This window comes from Mirounga leonina, unplaced genomic scaffold (assembly GCF_011800145.1).
Source record: "Mirounga leonina isolate KUSES-001 unplaced genomic scaffold, KU_Mleo_1.0 Mir_165, whole genome shotgun sequence".
NCBI lineage: Eukaryota > Metazoa > Chordata > Mammalia > Carnivora > Phocidae > Mirounga > Mirounga leonina.
In genome coordinates, this window is record NW_023270415.1 from 30,055,103 (window position 1) to 30,068,310 (window position 13,208).

A 13,208-nucleotide genomic window follows, 5' to 3' on the forward strand; every position below is an offset into this window, starting at 1 on the left:
AGATTCAGCTAGATAGAACTACATAGATAGGACCATGCTTTCCAGTACTTTACAAGTCCAGTGTGGGGCAGCAGATGGTGGAGGTAAATTCAGTGGAGAGTGGGAGGTGCTGAGAGGGGTAAGGACCCAGTGCTGTGGAGGACACTGAACCCAGTCCTTGGTGGTATGGATATTGGTTGCAGGAATAAATCAGGGAAAGCTTTCTGGAGGAAGAACATTTAAATGCAATATGCAGAGTAAATCAGGTAAAGTGTACTCATAAGTTCATCATATTATTAGGAAGACTAAATGAGAATATAGTTGTGAAGGTACGATTATCAGTCTCTAAACTCTCTTATCACATAAAGTGGTACTATTTCCATTTTAAGGGCAATAGTGTTAAAATAGAAAATCGTTGGGTAGTTCTGAATCCAGTTTATTGTCTCTTTGACAATATGTTGTTGTCCTAACACATGCGCTTAATCTGGGCTTTCCACATCTGTTTCCTAGATCCCAGCACTTCTAGCTTTCCGCCTGAAGGAATCTAGTAATTGAATAAATTGTTTTTAATCATATGGGACCAATTCTGACTTCCAGTTAAGTTTCTGGGTTTGCTAAATTTGCAGTCTGCGGTGTGGCTCTGTGGCAGGCCATACTGGCCTTTAAGCATGAAATAGGCTTTCCAAGCAACTAAGATTCTTGCTCTTCTGGAACCCATTGAGCACTTAATAATTTTTTTCAATTAAATTGAAAGGTTCTATTTATGGGACTTGAATACAGTTTATACCATAAATAAGCAGAACTATAAAGTGGTACGGAAAACACTAACTCTGCTGCAAAACTTTTGATCTTCACTTGCTGCCTTATTTTATGTGCTACACAAACCTCTGAATAAAAACGGAAGCAGGAAGTAGGACTGGGGACAAGGGTTTAGACAATTACTCTTTCCAAATACGGTGGCATCAAAATGAACTTGGATGAAGAATGTCATTAGAGGGGCGCCGGGATGGCTCAGTCAGTGAAGAATCTGCCTTTGGCTCAGGTCATGATCTCAGGGTCCTGTGATTGAGCTCCATGGCAGGCTCCCTTCTCAGTAGGGAGTCTGCTTCTCCCTCTCCCTTTGCCCCTCCCCCCGACTTGTGCTCTCTCTCTCTCTCTCAAATAAATAAAAAAAATGTTTTAAAAATTATTTTTAAAATTTAAATTCAATTAGCCAAGGTATAGTACATCATTGGTTTTTTATATAATGTTCAATAAAATCTTAAAAAAAAAGAATGTCATTAGAGAAATACAGACTATACTCAGTACATCCTCATTCCATGGTGTGAACTTAGGCTGACTGAAGGCCTTTATGATTGCATCAGCAATTATGAAAGCCACTCCAACCCCATGACCCTTAGCCTATTTATGTAGATTTTGAAAAAAAAAATGTTTAAAGTACTTCATTTTCCTCTGGGAGGTTGCAATAGCTGTTACATGGAACAATATTCCTACTACTGGCAAGGATGTATGTGAATGTTATACTCCATCTTCAGAAACTTCTGTATTACAATTAGATGTTAAAGATGTTTTCTGGATTGTCAGAAAAGTCGGGCTGTTGTATAGAGATGTCTCCTCCAAAATAACGGCAGGCATTTACCCAGACACAAAATCATGGTATATCTAACAAAAGGGGGCCCCATGCAAAATCTAATGGAGCCCTCTCCCCACCTTGGGTATATTCAAGAATCCTCCCATGTGAACAGAGAAAGTGTGTATAATGGAATAAGAATGAGAGATGTCTTTATGTCTTTGGAAAGGATAAGCTTACCAACAATAGACGGTGCCTAAGGTATCTGGGTTGAGGTCATCATTCAACCTCCCAGCCCTGACATTAATGCCTTGTATTTGTAGGCAACCAGACTTCTGAGCTTAGAGGCCTATCTCTACCCTGGAAAGATTTCACAGGATCCTCTCATAACCTTTGGGCTCAAATCACAGTATAAAATCCACATCTTAGATTTGGCAATGACCATGGGAAATAGCAAGAGAAAAAGCAACTTGTTTTTGGGTGGGAAGAAGAGAAGGGTAGAAAAAATTCTGGAAAGAGAAAGACTGATTGGGGCCAGAGCAAGTTGGCCTAGAATCAGGAAAGACACTAAATCTTAGAAGAAAGTTAAGGAAGGAAAGAGTAAGAAAAAAAAGAGGGAGTGAAGAGGGAAGGCGACTAGTTTGAAGATGTCTTCCTCAGCTTCTAGGCCTTCAGGAACCATATTGGGCCTAGTTTTTGGAGAGGAATGGAGTGTGTAGGAATTTCATCCAAACCCTGGTTCATTTAACAAATATTTATTCAGCACTTCACAGTTCCAATCATTGTTTTTGGTGCTGGGGATTCAGCAGTCAACAAACAGAAACAAAAACCCTTACTCTCATGGAACGTAGATTCTGTGGGAAGGGCTAAGGCAGCTAGATATCTAGGGCCATTGCCCAGTGAGTGAGGTGTGCATTCAGCTCCCTTGCCCACAGAAGGATGTCCCTAGCTACTTCTAAGGAGTCTACCTTACAATCTTCAAATGACAAATGGCCTTTACCTGCCTAGTAGATTATAATCCCTTTGAAGTCAAAGACTGTATCTTATTTTTTTTTATTTCAGCATTTAATGCCCAGAAAGAAACCTAGTATCTGGCCTGTAGTTAGCATTTAATAAATGTGTACAGTTGACTCTTGAACAATGTGCAGATTAGGGGCACTGATCCCCCCCACAGTCAAAAATCTGGTGTCTAGCTTTGACGCCCTCAAAACTTATCTACTAATAGCCTACTATTGACAGGAAGCCTTACTGATAGCATAAACCATCGACTGACATATTTTATAGGTTATATATTGTGTATACTGTATATTTACAAGAAAGCAAGCTAGAGAAAAGAAAATATTATTAAGGAACTCGTGAGGAAATGAAAATACATTTATAGTACTACACTGTATTGAAAAAAAATCTGCATATAAGCGGACCCATGCAGTTCAAACCACTGTTTAAGGGCCAACTATAGTTAGCGTTCAGTAACTATCTGCTGGGGAAAGCTGTCCCTGTGAAGAATAGCAACAAATGGGCACCTATGACCCGACCCCTGTGGTGTCAGTGACTAGTCCAGGGCTGGGCCCTCCCTTGCCCACTCCATGTTTCCTTCCCTCTTTACCAAAGGTGACTTTTTGAGCTGAATTCAACCAGCCTGAATGATCCCAGGTGTGCGGACTTCCCCTCACCTGCACTGTGTCAACTCCTTTAAGGTGTTTGTTCTAACAGAAACTCCTTTGCCTTTGAAGTTTCTGCTCAATTGTCCTTTAAATGGATCAAGAGTTCCTCCTGGGTGGGCAGACAAGTTCAGGCCAGGGGTTCTGGGCACTCCTTCCCACTCAGCCAAGGTATGGTGGCCTCTATTCCTTCTCAGTACATACCCCTCAGGCAGCTGAAACATCGATCAGGGTTGGCACAGGAAATAATTCCTCAGGGCCACTCAGATCAATCTAATCTACTCCTAGAAGGGGCAGTGAGTGCCAACTGGTGTGGAATTCAGGGCCGGTATTATTTCTCACTCACTGACTCAGAGGGGTGGCATCTCCTCAGAGTCTAAGGAGAAGCACTGCTTAATAGAAATACAATGCAAGCCCCATGTGTCAATTTGAATTTTCTAGTGGCCACATTAAAAAAAAAGGTAGAAATTAATTTTAATAATGTATTTTATTTGGTACAACATATGCAAAATATTATCATTTAAAAATATAATCAATATAAAAAATTCTTAATGAGATATTTTACGTCCTTTTCCCCCATACAGAATCTTTAAAACCCACTGTATATTTTAAACTTCAAATACACCTCACTTCTGACCAGCCACATCTCAAAGGCTCAGTAGCCCCATGAGGGCTCGTGGAGACTATCCTGGACAGCCCAGCTCTAAGGAGTTTAGTGAAATCTCTGAGGGCATCTTGGAGTGGTTGTTCCAAGACAACTCTTTTTGCATAAAGATTAAGGAAAATTAAAAAAAAATGTTTATGAACGAATAGCTCTAATCAGTTCTGTGTGGGAAAATGTTTATTCTTGCAACATAGACGCCTAACTTAGCTTTAACAGAAGAATGTTAATGAGAAAAGTTTTGCTTCTTTTTAGCCACCGAAATCCTACTATCTGGACACACTGAGAAGGGGCAAAGCTGAGGAAGTCTTTAAACTTCCAGCCGGCAAGCACATTAGTGATCACACTGTGAAGGAAAGTGGGCAGCAGGATGCTTTTCACCCCTGGGGCGTTCTCCCCTCACCAAAGAATGACATCTCGGTCGGCCCTCTGCTTCGCTCCTGGTCTTTGTTTACAGGGGCGAGACAAGAGTCCTATAAAGAGGCACAGAAACAGACTGCATTTTGGTTTCCAAACTGCAGGCCCTTGAAGTTTTTATCAGTCTGCATGGACACGAACAACTGTCCATCCACTGAATAATGTTTAATTCTCCGCTGAAACTATTTACTGCCTGCTAATTATGAGGCAAACACTGTTTCAGGGGCTTCAAGGTGTCCACCATATATTTGTACTATTTTCCAAATATACATGCAAGATATTATAACGAATAAAATACAAATTAATATAAAAACCTTAATTACTAGTAGCGATCTCTCCCTTGCATTTTCCCAATCAATGGAATCTGTCTTTTGTGAGTGGGTAGGGCTCTCTGTCAGTCAGGATCCTCCTGAGAGGAGATCCTCCTACTGCTTCTTTGTTACTGAATTAATGGTCTCTGGTTAAGAAACACTGGGCTTGAGAACCAACTGAGTGCTCAGTTTATTTATTTATTTATATTTTAAAAATATTTTTTAAGATTTTATTTATTTATTTGACTCAGAGATAGCGAGAGAGGACACAAGCAGGGGGAGTGGGAGAGGGAGAAGCAGGCTTCCCGCTGAGCAGGGAGCCCGATGCGGGGCTCGATCCCAGGACCCTGGCATCACGACCTGAAGGTAGATGCTTAACGACTGAGCCACCCAGGAGCCCCTGAGTGCTCGGTTTAATTGCTCAACGTTAATACATTCAACATAGATGATTTCATTACCTAACATGCGCTGGCTACTTCCCAGTATTTCCTTAGGCATAACAAGCTTTTACCATAAAAACCAAATCAATGTTAATCTGCAAAGTTGTCATTTTATGTCCACTGCCAAGAAAAAAAGAAAAAAACAAAGTGGGATAAAGTAAACCTTTATCAAGGAACTGGACTCAAATAATTATCAAACCAGCTCTCTCCAATCCCTTGGAGCGATCTGATTTGTGAGCTGCAGTTTCCAAGTATATTTTATTTAATTGCTGAGGGCAAGAGAATAGTAGGCATTTTTGAGCTAAGCTCTTTAGTGTGCTGGCCTGCTCTGCGTTTGGGAAAAACTGAAAAAAGCAATCTTTATAGTTAGTGTTTTCAAGCGGGTCTACTAATCCTCCCAGCTCTGTTTCCTTTCAATTGCATCAAGAGTAAACAGGTAAGAAAGAGCCAAAAGCTACCCTGGTGAACAAGCAAAAAGTAGTCAAGTTTCAAAGCTGGCTGTTAGTAGCCAGCAACATCCTTCTGTATTTCCAAGCAAACAGAGGCAAAGCAACGTTTTTTTTCTACCTCTTATAAACAATCTGTCTTTAAGCAAGACATACACAATGCCTTCTCCCCACTCTCTAAAAACTGGCCATTGTTGTTGTTCAGCTGCACTCCTGAATCCTACAGAGTAGAAACCAGCCAGCTAGGTAAGGACTGTTTGATCTACATATCTTGGCTGGCGACGTGAGTGCCGAGCAAACCTGTCCAGGCTCATGTTTCTATAGGGCTTCCCGTCAGAAGGAGAGCCTGCGGTTTGAGGTTTAGCAGAGCCAAACTCGCCCCTTCCCGTGGAGGATGGCGACAAGTACTCAGCACACACCAGTTGCATTCATGAGGAAACAATCTTCCTGCCCACCCAGCACTATTTTTAGAGCCATCTCTTGGCATGCAAACTTATATTTCTGGGCTTTCTGCCACTCAGACAAAAAAAAAAAAAAAAAAAAAAGGGACAAGAAAAACTGGTTTGGTTCCAGTGCTGAACCCAAACAACAAACATTAAATGTGGCCTTTCCCATTGATGCATTTCTGTGTCAGATCTCACTCCTTCTTCAAAAGCAGTAAGCACTGGCTGTGGCTCTGAGGAATGCTTTTTTCTCCTAATTCTAATGAGGAAAATGTGTCCTCCTCTCTTAGGGGATATTCTGTAAAGCAGGACGCAGTGAAGCAAACTGCTATGAAGAGGACAGGATGTTTTGAAATTTTTAAAGTAATAGCATCCATGCTGGGGCTGTCGACCTCCCCCAACACGTGGGAGGCCCTGAGAAAAGCTGACGCCCAAAGCCAGCTACGGAGTGGACACAGAAAGAACATTCAGTGTGAAATTGCCAGGCATCTCCAACCCAACGAGAAACGCTTCCTACCATTTTGCTGTTTTGCCACAGGAACATCTGGCATTTGGGAGTATCAGGGCTGTTCACCAGAAAGAGAAGTGGCACTGGCAGAGACCTTGACACAGACACCCAGAGCAAGTTGCTGCAAGTCTCGCTCACACGAGTTCCAAACCACGGAATGTCACGCCGGATCGGAACTGAGCAAAACAGACGTCTCTCCTGTCTGCTCCCAAGCCTGAAGAGACCTGCCCTACTCTTTCCTTGCAGTGCATTCTTTATTGCAATCATGTTTTCTGAATTAATTGCCCCATTTCTCTTGGCTCAGTATTCTGTCCCAGCCCTGGCTGCTGAGAGACGTAGCGGTCGGCTAAGGGGACAGCCAGGACCTCCTGCACTTGCGCCACCAAGCCTGACAGCCAGTGAGTGGTTTGGATGACGATTTCTTCCACTTTGGCACATGTAGTCACCACCAACTAGTATAACAGACACATAACACAAAACAATAAAAAATATCTGCAGCTAAGCAGCTATTGTCCCATGCTGTCATTAATATAACAAAAATTAAAACAAGTATCACATTAAAAAAAAACTCCACGGGGCGCCTGGGTGGCTCAGTTGGTTAAGCGACTGCTTTCGGCTCAGGTCATGATCCTGGAGTCCCGGGATCGAGTCCCACATCGGGCTTCCTGCTCAGCAAGGAGTCTGCTTCTCCCTCTGACCCTCCTCTCTCTCACGCTCTCTGTCTCTCATTCTCTCTCTCTCAAATAAATAAAATCTTTTTAAAAAAAAAACAAAACAAAACTCCACAAAATTTCTTAAATATTCCAAATGATATGGATGCAAGGTAATTTCTTTTCTTTCTTTCTTTTTTTTTTTTTAAAGATTTTATTTATTTATTTGCCGGAGAGAGACACAGCGAGAGAGAGAGAGAGAGAGAGAGAGAGAGAAAGCACAAGCAGGGGGAGCGGCAGGCAGAGGGAGAGGGAGAGGGAGAAGCAGGCTCCCCACCGAGCAGGGAGCCCAACGTGGTGCTCGATCCCAGGACCCTGGGATCATGACCCGAGCCGAAGGCAGACGCTTAACCGACTGAGCCACCCAGGCACCCCAGTGAAGTAGTTTCACTAGACGTGAGATACAAACACTTCCGGAAGTTATAAAATAGTTTGGGATTTCATAAATGGATAAATGCAAAGGAAACTGACTTGCTACCAAACAAAAAACCTTCTTAGAGTCTGAGTCTTTGGGACCATTTGCAGGCCTCCTTCTTCCAGGCCTACAGTGGAACTGCAAACCCTGCTCCCTCGAAGGTTGGTGGAATGTGAGTGAAAGTGACATGTGTCAACTTCCTGACACGGGTGCCCAGTCCTCTGTGCTCTCTTCCTCACCAAAGATTCAGATTTACTTAGGATCCAGGTGGATCCAGGCATCTGAACTGCTTGCCAGTCCCACCTCCCCCCACCCCCGCCCCGCTTGATTTTAGTGTGTACCATACTTGAGAACCATGACTTCACATTACTGGGCTCTTCCATTTTCCAAAACTCAATCCTAGGACATGAAATATTACAGCGGGGAGAAAGAAGAAATGCACAAATAACACTACTCCCAAATAGCATGTTCATGTTACAGGAAATGAGTGCCCTCAGTTAACTGGGGTTGCCAAAGTTCCCCTGGTCCAGCAGAACATGTTCCCAGTTCCACTTGTTGGTCATCTCACACTTTCAGCATTCTATCCCTGGAGTAACTGGAAGCAATAACCCGATAGTCAGGGAGTCGGTTAGCTGTCCTATAGGACTCTGAACATGAAGCCATTGTGGATTCAGGCTCAGGGCAGTAAGTTAACTGGGACTAAGAAACACTATAGACATAGGGAGTCTGTTAGCAGAGAAAATGTAGCTGAAGAGATGCAGTATCATTGGGGATCCCTCAAAGAGCATGTTTTGCTGCATCAGAAACCCAAGTTTTGGATACTAGCAGAGAAATACTCAAGGGGCACTGTACAAGCTCATACCCCTTAAGAACATCCAGAGTCTCTTCGCACCCAGACATATGAACACAAGGGTTTCCACTGTGATGACCATATGTTATTTACCATTCCTTCACTGCTTACTATGCACCAGAATAGTATTAGGTATTTTAAAGATACAGTTTCCTCTTATCCTCACGGCAACCCCATGAGGAGGTATTATTATCTTTTCCATGTTATAGACTAGGATTGACAATTGAATTGCCTAGTCTATAACATAAGTTTAAGTGACTTGCCCACTGTCACATGGCTTTGAACTTCACTGAATAATAAAGAATAAAGAGAGTAAAGAGGTTCCCACACTTCCCTATAATTTGGAGTACAACTGAGAGACAGGTGGTTTATAACAACTTCTCGATTGGTCTTCTAGTTGCCTCAATACCTATTTCCTGGGCACTTGGTTTAATCTAAAGAATGTGCCTTATTAATGGGAGACCATAAAGCATAATTTTGACAAATACATATTGAATAATCATTTCTATTCAAATTGAAATTATTTATTTTATTTAAATTTCACTAACCGTTTGGCATAATTATGCATCAATCACTTCTCTGCCTAAGGTTACACAGTATCCACACAATCATCCAGTGAAGATTTTAGAACCTTCCGAGTACTAGTTACTGCAGATATAATGGGAAGCCAGACAGACACACTCACCACCCCCTCAGAGCTTATAGTTCTGCTGGGCACACAGGCAATTAAGTAGCAAAAGCAGTGTGCTAAGGGTTATGATGGGACCAGTATTAAGAAGTCTTTCAAGGTGTCCAAGGAGACAAAAAGTGGCCAGCTCTTCTTCCATATACTTGAAATGCATTAGGTTTTCCTTCTTAGACCTGCAGCCAATTTAACAGATACCTTCTCTGGCTAGACTTTGTCCTCTGGTGTTGTCTTCTATCTGTTCCTTTAGAGCAACTGGTCTCGATATCACGTTGCTTCAAATAGACCTTCATTGTCATTTGAAGTACTGTCAGCTTCGTGCATAAAGGTCTTCCTTCAGTTCACCATGGAGCAATTGCTCAGCTAGTCACCAAATTATCATCTATCATAGGAACAGGCAAGCAGGGAGAGCTGGCTTTCGACCTGTTGAATTACTAAGCATAATTTGGGCCTTTATTCTACCTTCGTTTAAGAGATGAAACGTGGGAAGTGCTCTTTCCATGATGGCTTTTTTCAAGTGTCACACTTACTAAGTTTTTTGGACAGAACTACAGGTCTGAGACAGTCATTTTGCTAATATCTCACTCCTTCTGTGCACAAGTCAACACTGGCGGTGTAGTTCTGCTCTGCAACCCAATTTCAGGCATTAAAAAAGAAAGCAAAATATAATGATTTGTTTTAGGGTTTGCAAGATGACCGAATTGCTAACGATAATTGAATAGCTAATACTAAGAACTTACTATCTGAAAGGTACTATGTGTTGAGTGTTTTATGCATGCTATCTCATTTAAACTTTATAAAAATAGGTAGGCACTGGCATGATACAACCAAGGGCATTATTATCCCCATTTCACAAATGAAGAAGACTGAGTCTTGGAGAATTTGAGTAACTTGCCCAAGGTCACATGGCAAGTAAATAGCAGAGAAAGGATGCGATCCCAGGGGCTTTTTGGCTCCAAAGTCCATGCTCTGAACTGGTACCATATATGGCGTCCTACCACATTGAAACAATAGGTTTAAAAAAAAAATTCATCATTCAGCACATGGCATCTATTATGAGCTAGCCACCAAGCTAGGAATTCTGGGGGTATAAAGATGAGTAAAAGAGTTTTCATAGTACTAATTAGAGACTGTGGGTATCTGAGCAGTTAACTAGAATGTTCCTAGCTTTATACACTTTTTCTGGACTCTAGAGTAACACCAGATCTAAGCCTGGGCTTTCCTTATAGGGCCATTTTTTTTTTCCACTAAAAGCTGTTTTTCCACTAGCTGAATATCTCACTCCTACACACCAGCCTTACACTGGGTGAATACTATTTAAATCAATTATTTTGGTGTGACAGATAGACCCTAAGATACTATTCACACTCTTGTATAATGCCCTTCCCATGAGTGGGTGGCACCTGTGACTTGCTTTAACCAATAAAATATGTCAAAGTTGATGGAATGTCATTATCATGATTAGGCTATATAAGATTATGACTTCCATCTTGCTAGCTGACTCCCCATCTCACTGCCTTTGATGAAGCAAGTCGCATGGTGGGAAGGCCCACATGGCAAGAAATTGAGGGCTGCTTCTGGCCAACAGCCAGCTAGGAACTGAGGCCCTCCGTCTAACAGCCCAAAAGGAAGTGAATCCTGCCAACAACTTCAAAAGTGAGCTGGAGAGAGGATCCCTCCCCAGTTAAGCTTCCAGATGAGACCTCATCCCTGGCTGACACCTTAAATGAAGCCTCATGAGAGAGACCCTGGGCAGTCAGCCGAGCTAGGCTGTGCCCAGATTGCTGACCCATAGAAACTATGAGATAATAAATGTGTGTTGTTTTATACTTCCAATTTGTAGTAATTTGTTATGCAGTGATATGTAACTAATATATTTGGTTAAAAGGCAAGTTTCTTTGTGTCATGGATCTTTATGGTACTCTCAAATAGTTGATACCAAATTTCTAATCGTGATTTTAATCTCTTGGTTAGATCATAAAAATAACAGGGACCTACTGAGCACCCACTGGGTCCAGGTAAATTCTAGCATAGTATTAGTGAAATTATGGCCACATTTACTAAGCAATAGTTCATTAGTGCAGTTATTGCATATACAAGAAGTATTAAATATTCATTTAACAATTTTTGAAAAAGGTTGGTGGACTTTACCATTTTATTGTCCAGTTTCTACTTCTTCCCTTCTTTTGGTAAATGTAACCTTCCATTCTAGAAAATGCTACTTCTCTGAACCTCAGTCATGTTATTCTAGTGGGTCTTTATCTTATATGACTTACTTCCCTGCTCACAGTGGCTGATCCAAGGTTAGGCACCTCATCTAAACTGGGCCAACAAGCACTTTTTTCCAGGATTTCGTTTTAATGTGGTGAAGAGTCCCTGAGTTGTAAATCCGTGAGAATCAAGCATGGACCCTTCATGGCCATGCTCCCTGCTGAATGCAGAAAGACATTCGGCAGGAGGAGAGAATGGCATGGATCTCAGGAAGAAGCAGAGACAGACAGGGAGAGCGCAGTTCCTTCCAGTCCTTGCTGCTGTAGTTCCCGAAGTCCGACTATAACCCTGTCCTTTCTTTCGGTCACAGAGCCCTGACCGGAAACTCACTTTGAGATCCCAGCAAATGTAAATTGATATTCACTCATCTCCATCAAAAGAGACTTAGCATTTACATCGATGTGGATGGAACTGGAGGGTATTATGCTGAGCGAAATAAGTTAATCAGAGAAAGACAATAATCATATGGTTTTACTCATATAAGGAATATAAGAAATGGTGCAGAGGACAATAGAGGAAGGGAAGGAAAACTGAATGGGAAGAAATCAGAGAGGGAGACAAACCATGAGAGACTCTTAACTCTAGGAAACAAACTGAACGTTGCTGGAGGGGAGGTGGGTGGGGGGATGGGGTAACTGGGTAAAGGCATTAAGGAGGGCACGTGATGTGATGAGCACTGGGTGTTACACACAACTCATGAATCACTGAACTCTACCTCTGAAACTAATGATGTACTGTATGTTGGCTAATTGAGTTTAAATTTTAAAAAAAGAAAAGAAAGAGACAGCTAATACATGGATCAAGATTTTTCATTACTCTGAATTGCCCTTTCCTGATCTATGTTACTGATGTTCTGAAATATTTGGGTCCCTCATATTTGTTTCTAAATGATTGTTCTATTACTAAATCACCACACCCAGCTGATTGCTCTACCATAAAATGTCCACGTGAGAGAGAGACATTAGGAGCTATCCAATCTGACTCTCATTTATAAATGAGGAAACCATAGGGAGGTTATGAAACCATAGGGAGGTTAAGCTACTTTCCAATATAAAAGTTAGTCCATACCAGAATTTCCTGAAACTTGACCTTCTACATCCATTCCAGCGAGTGCTGTCCATCCTCTGGCATTACTCCAAGGAATTTATTGAGGCTTAATTTAAACAGTTTGACCTTTGATATAAAGATCCCTCACAAATCTGTCCTCCTTCAAAGACTTAAAATTAACTTGGTGAATTAATAAATAACTTACAAAAATTAAAAACAGTTTATTTGATTTCACCCATAAAAGTGTTCATTTCTGATTCTAACCACATGGAGAAACACATGGTCACCAGTGTTCAAATTATTTTAATAAAAGGAACTCTGTTTACTAATCTAACGCTGGCTTAGTTTAACTATTTCACTTCTAGACTGTGTAATATTTACTACAAAATTAAAAATTAACAATAATACTGTTTCATTTTTCTAATAATGTATGATTTTTAATCATAAAATAATGCATATTAAAGAAACCATGGAAATATAGAAAAGCAGAAAGAAAACCTCATGTCTTATGTCTGAAATTGGTAGAAGCAATGACCTTGAATCCCGTAATTCGTAGGCTAGTTTGTATAAACTTATTAATACCGAACAGCTAACATCCAATGTCCCAAAGAAATAGACCTTAATATGTTAATCAGTACCCTAGGTGTTCTCTTATAACCATGTTTACCAAGAAATTCTCCCACTTGCTTCTCACTATTCAGCCTTTTCGCTGCTTTCAAAATGACTCCCTCAAGCCAGGGGCATCAAACCACTTTCTCTAGGGGTTCCTTTGCTTACAGCACAAATTTTAAGAA

General features: G+C 41.3%; 1 protein-coding gene across 1 annotated transcript in view; it reads right to left on the reverse strand.

The window, feature by feature from the left end:
• The window catches only part of ZNF704 (zinc finger protein 704), a 196,019-nt gene that overhangs the window by 112,574 nt on the left and 70,237 nt on the right, over positions 1–13,208 (reverse strand). The gene's annotated exons all lie outside the window — the stretch shown is intronic.